This window comes from Helianthus annuus, chromosome 1, assembly GCF_002127325.2.
Source record: "Helianthus annuus cultivar XRQ/B chromosome 1, HanXRQr2.0-SUNRISE, whole genome shotgun sequence".
Lineage (NCBI taxonomy): Eukaryota > Viridiplantae > Streptophyta > Magnoliopsida > Asterales > Asteraceae > Helianthus > Helianthus annuus.
In genome coordinates, this window is record NC_035433.2 from 62,441,545 (window position 1) to 62,447,809 (window position 6,265).

Sequence of the window (6,265 nt, forward strand, 5' to 3'; positions counted from 1 at the left end):
CAAAGACTTGAACTAAAACATTGACCCACTACTACTAATATGTAGGATAGGAATATAACAACTAACACTAGCACACTATGCATAATAAAATAAATGGAAATCCTTACGTATCTTTGATGGTTTTGGTTACTGCATTTTATCATGGCAACGTGGGCAAGAAATGAGACACAACATCATGCAACTTAGGCTATAGCCTAGTGCCAGAGGATTTATTTTTTGTAAGTATACCAAAATTCAATCCTGTAAGTATTTAAGAAGAAAAATTAGCAGTTCAAAAAAACAATGTCATAGTGTTATAAAATCATAAAAGAATATATGAAAGTGTGTGTAATCTTACTCTAAAATTTCTGCACAATTACGAGTGTTTGTTAGCATTTACAAAACTTTTGTTAGAAACCGAAAGAAACTAAAATCATAAAAGAATTTTGGGACTTCCGAGAAACGACCATATGATGGTCTTATAATAGTTAAAATGGACTTTTCAGAAAGAAAAAAAAAAGAAAAAGAGATTTTTGGTTCAAGTTTTACGGACAACAAAGATTAAAAGAAATTAACCGTTAAAAAAAAAAAAAAAGAACGCTTGATTGTTGCCATCCCCTTCATCACGTGACACCGAGATTTCACAAAACCTCTCCAAATTTGACTTTATAGGTTGACCGTAAACCGGGTAAAACATTACCTCCCCATATTAATAGCAAGAGAAAAATGTTCGGATAGTTTTTGTGGTTTCGCGTTTTCTCACCTATAGTCCCCAACTTTCTAAAATTACCTGAATAGTCCTCAAGTTTTCATTTTTTGTTCCCGGATAGTCCCTGGGTCTAACTTCAGTTTGTTTTCTCTGTTAAAATGATGTGAAATGACAACAATACCCTTACTAAAAAACAAAATAACTTAATCTATTTAATAGATTTATTTTTATGTGGGACCCACTACTTTATAAATAAAAAAAAGAGTAAACTGCAATTTTACCCCCTGAGGTTAGGGGTCATTGGCATGTCTACCCCCCTAAGGAAATAATTGGAATTTTACCCCCCACTGTTCACTGTTATGTCGCAACCTTACCCCCGGCCTCAAATTTGTTGACTAATTTGTTGACTATAACTTGAAATGACTATAATGCCCTTTCATATTACCCCCTTGTGTTTTGTGCACTCTGTGATATTACCCCCTGCCACCGCCATTCACCACCACAACCACCACTGCCACCACCATTCACCACCACAACCACCACTGCCACCGCCATTCACCACCACAACCACCACTTAAAAGCCTGCATCCTTTTTCTTGGATTCTCACACAGATCTCTCTGCAAATTCAAGACAAAAAAGAAGATGAAGGTATCAAAATCTACACCAACTTTTACAACCCACAAGTTTTATATGTGAAATCTCACATGGGTTTTTAATCTTTTGTTTAAATCCTCACTCTTTTTGCAGAAAGTTGTGTTGAAATTGGACTTCTTGGATGAAAAAATCAAGCAAAAAGCCATGAAAAATGTCTCCAGTCTCACACGTACTTAAAAAAAATTATGTAAATCCAATCTTTATTCATCTGGGTCATCATAATTTATAATTTTAAACCAAACCCAGATCTTAGTTTCTTACAAAGTTTCAAAACTTTACATGATCAACAAACACAGGTGTAGATTCAATATAAAAGGATATGAAAGACAAGAAACTGACAGTAACGGGGGATGTAGATCCAGTGATAGTTGTGTCAAAACTGAGAAAGATTTGTCACACAGAGATTGTATCAGTTGGTCCAGCAAAGGAGCCAGACAAGAAAGATGGTGGTGGTGGTGACAACAAGAAGAAAGAAGATGATAAAAAGAAAGAAAGAAGACAAGAAGAAAGAAGAAGCTAAGAAGAAAGAATTAGAAGCCAAAAAGAAAGAAGAAGAAGCTTTAAAATTAGCTTATGCTGCTGCTGTTGCACATCATCATAATCATCAGCCACACCCTTATTATAATTATCATCAACAGCAGCAGCAACCTTACTATCAGTATAATCATCCTCCTACCCTTATTAAGTGGTGGTTGTGGTGGTGAATGGCGGTGGCAGTGGTGGTTGTGGTGGTAAATGGTGGTGGCAGTGGTGATTGTGGTGGTGAATGGCGGTGGCAGTGGTGGCAGGGGGTAATATCACAGAGTGCACAAAACACAGGGGGTAATATGAAAGGGCATTATAGTCATTTCAAGTTATAGTCAACAGATTAGTCAACAAATTTAAGGCCGGGGGGTAAGGTTGCGACATAACAGCAAATGTTGGGGGGGGGGGGGGTGTAAAATTGCAATTATTTCGTTAGGGGGGTAAGGGTGCCAATCACCCCAAACCACAGGGGGTAAAATTGCAGTTTACTCTAAAAAAAACAACCCCAACCCCACCCCACCCCCACCCCCACCTTCATCACTCTTTCTTCCCCTTCCCCTGCAGATCCATCCCCACCCCTCTTATACCACTTTCACTTTCACCTTCACCACCACAACAACCACCACCACCACCTCCACCCCCACCACTGCCCTTCAACCGCCGCCACACACCACTGTTGCACCCACACACCAACATAGCCTCACCGTTCATTCTTTCTGACTTTACCCACCACCACCTCTCACCAAGTATCGGTACCCAGTTGAATTTCACACCACTTGAAAATAAATCTATTAAAGTTGAATTCAAGCCTAATCTCACTACTAATTTCACACTACTGGGAAATCAGAAATAGCCTTAAGTTCATGAGATTAAAGTTGAATTGCATCACGCAGCAGTTGGATTCAAGACAATATGCCAGGTTCTACTGTTGCAGATCTAAATTGTACTGGGAACTCTTTTAGGCTTGTTGGAATTCAAGCCTAATAGATTAATGGGATTCCCGAGAGTAGAATTAGGCTTGTTGGAATTCAAGCTTAATCTCACTACTAATTTCACACCACTCGCACCCCAGAGTTCTTAGGGATTCAAGACGAATTGCAGGTTGGTCAGAGAGTTTACGGTGGCCGGAGAAGATGACCGGAGATGATGGTTGGTCTACGATGAAGGTGGGGGTAGGGTTAGGGTTGTTTTTTTTATTTATAAAGTAGTGGGTCTGACATAAAAATAAATCTATTAAATAGATTACGTTATTTTGTTTTTTAGTAAGGATATTTTTGTCATTTCACATCATTTTAACAGAGAAAACAAACTGAAGTTAGACCCAGGGACTATCCGGGAACAAAAAATGAAAACTTGGGGACTATTCAGGTAATTTTAGAAAATTGGGGACTATAGGTGAAAAAAGGCGAAACCACAAAAACTATCCGGGCATTTTTCTCTAATAGCAAAAACAAAGCAGCCGTCCAAACCTTTGGTCCAAAAGCAAACTAACATTTTTTTCATTTTTGGACCCGCGTTGTAGAGGACTGGTCCTGGTTCGGAGTATGACAAAGGGGCCACCCCAAATTTTAAACTTTTTTAAAAGAAAAAAAAAGTTTTTAATTTGCACTAAAAAGCCAAGTATTTATAGTCATGGTTTTTTATATTTTTTTAAACCTTTAATTTTGCTAATATACGTGTTTAGACACTCTGTTTTGAAAAAAAAGATTTTGTTTTATTGGTTTACTTTATTTTTATACGTGTTCAGTCCATCTGTTTTAACCTTGGTTGTCACACCCCAACCAATGGCGGAAACATCGGGATGAGACGAAGTGTGAAGATTGCTAGAGACATCATAACGCTATTTGTGACAATATTTAATAAACCGATTTCATTTCATAGATAGATTGTCAAACATACAAGGAAATTCAAATAACAACATGTTCAAAAGAAATACGTAACAACATAATCAAAATTGATACAACATATTAAACCTAAACGTCTATATGTGTATCTAGGCATCAACGCTACTTCTTTTCATAGCATCGTCATCATCAACCTGTAACATGTTTAAAATACAATTCAATGCAAAAGCAAAGGCGAGTATACAAGTTTAAGCATAAGTATAAGTATAAGTGTAAAGGTTTAAAAACGAATCCACATGGCAACTTAGTTTATACGAGATCAACCTAACATGGCATGCAATATTTCTAGCCAATCCTCTGTTTACGCAAGAAAGTTTAGGTAATTCAACATGACCCAAGTTTAAAGGGGGCGGTGCGTTACTCCTATAGCGCTATACATGTCAAATGGAGGCTCGTGAAAGCTAATGACTAAAACATATCACATAAGTATGGTCCACGTAAGCATCAAGTATCACAACATAGTATTCATGTATAAGGATTGTTTTTGTGCATTGCATAAAGAGTAAGTTTAAGTGTGTTTTTAATAATGTAACATGTTACACCCCAAAAAGTGGTAAACATAAAAAGGGGGTTGCGAGTATACTCACGGTTTTGCAAGTCTTCTACTTGATTCCGCGAGTGAGTTGGTTGATTAGGAAGTTGGAACACCAAGTCCTTCTACACAAGGAAACATAGGTGCGTGAGTTTGGGCATTCGGAGGATTTAGAGATTTTAGGAAGTTAAAACACAAGAATGTATATATTCGAAAGTAATCATCCTTCAACATTAAGTACTTGTTCTTGACACTATGAAACCTCAAGGGTTAATGTTTTCATGAGTAGTATACTCATTAGAATCGTAACAAGTCTTGTGTTTTAGATGATGTATTCTAATACCTTGACGAATGAACACAAGTCCATCATCAAGAGTTCGAATAGTAAATATATGTATAAGTATTATATGGATCATTTAGTCTAATATTCAAGCATGAGGTAGAAGATAAATCTTCATTTAGGTACCTCTATTGTGTCATAGAATTCATGTAGGAGGTAGGAAGAACAAGCTTCCATTTAGGCACCTCGTATATGTTCACCACTACACTTGTTGTAACAACAAACAAGGAGGGTCATGAACTAAGATTAATACAATAATGTAAACAATCTATGCTATGAGAAATCATCAAATCATGTGGGGATTTTATGTTGGAAAAACCCAAGTTGTTCCATAATCACTCCTATATCAAGTTTGAAACTTGAACATGATTTGTGGGTTAAAAACCCTAAACAAAACATTAAGTATTTGAGGATTAACCTCTGATTTTGTATGTCTCAACCTTGTTTTTAAGCCTAACTAACCATAGAAGTGGTTATAAGCATAAGGACATAGGTTTGAGATGAGTTAGACTCAAGTTGAACAAGTTTAGTAAAGAATAGATGAAATCAGAAATGAACAGTGAACTTTCGAGCCTTTTTGCCGGAGTTCCAGGGACTTATTTACTGTGAAAAACCCATGGAATCGAAGGTAAGGTCGATCCAAGCACATAGGAAAAAGAATGAACTAAATCGGACAAGTATTGAGTGAGTTATGCTCACTTTAGTGAAGGCTGAACAATCTGTCCGAACTTGAGTTTGCAGCTGCGATTTTCAGTGATTTGGGAGTAAGATTTGAGTTTGTAAAGTGGTAAGGAGGCTGAGATTAAGTTGTATTTATAGGGGGAAGGATTAGGGTTAAGTTGGGTTGGCATTTAATATGGTTAGGTGGTTATTTAAATAAAAAAAAATAAAACAAAAATCAACACCCACATGGGGCTGACGGTCGTATGGCTGTTAGCTGCCATAATATCTTTCTTTTGTTGTGTGTTTGTGACAATAGATCCTAGTATGAGCGTGACTTATTATAAAAATTGACTAACTCATTAAATCCCATGCAATATTAAGTGGTGAATGGAGGATTGTAATAATAAAAACACAACTACAAAACTGTTTTGGCAGTTACGGCCGCAAGGCTGTGTTTGGCTTTGATTATTATATATTTTTTTTGTTTGAGATGAAACTTTACGTTTCATATGTAGTATATATTATTATTATTATTATTATTATTATTATTATTATTATTATTATTATTATTATTATTGTTATTATTAACATATTATTATTACTATTATTATAATATTAGTAGGACTATTATTATTATTATTAAGATTAACCACGTATCTAATAGTTAACAAGCATGTATAAGTTATGAGTACCAGTATGTCAAGTATTAGTTGCGTGTATGCACTTGAGATTGGTAACGTATAACCCGAGTATTGCAACACGTGTAAGCATGTATAAAAAATCGAATTTCATTACGATCGAAGTCTCAGATTTACAATGGTTGGAAACGAAATACGAAATACAAAAGGACACAAGACTTCTAAAAATAGAAATACGAACAAGACTTGCTATAAATGGAAAATACAAAGAGCAGGGCGTTACAGTCTCCCCTCCTTTAGGGAATTTCGTCCCGAAATTT

General features: G+C 36.1%; 1 long non-coding RNA gene across 1 annotated transcript; it reads left to right on the plus strand.

Annotated features, from left to right (window-relative positions):
- The first annotated feature begins 1,294 nt into the window (after positions 1-1,294).
- Positions 1,295-2,006, plus strand: LOC110936594. Its single transcript, XR_002590139.2, has 3 exons — positions 1,295-1,337; positions 1,437-1,512; positions 1,640-2,006. It is a non-coding gene; the product is annotated as an uncharacterized LOC110936594 (long non-coding RNA).
- Positions 2,007-6,265: the final 4,259 nt, after the last annotated feature.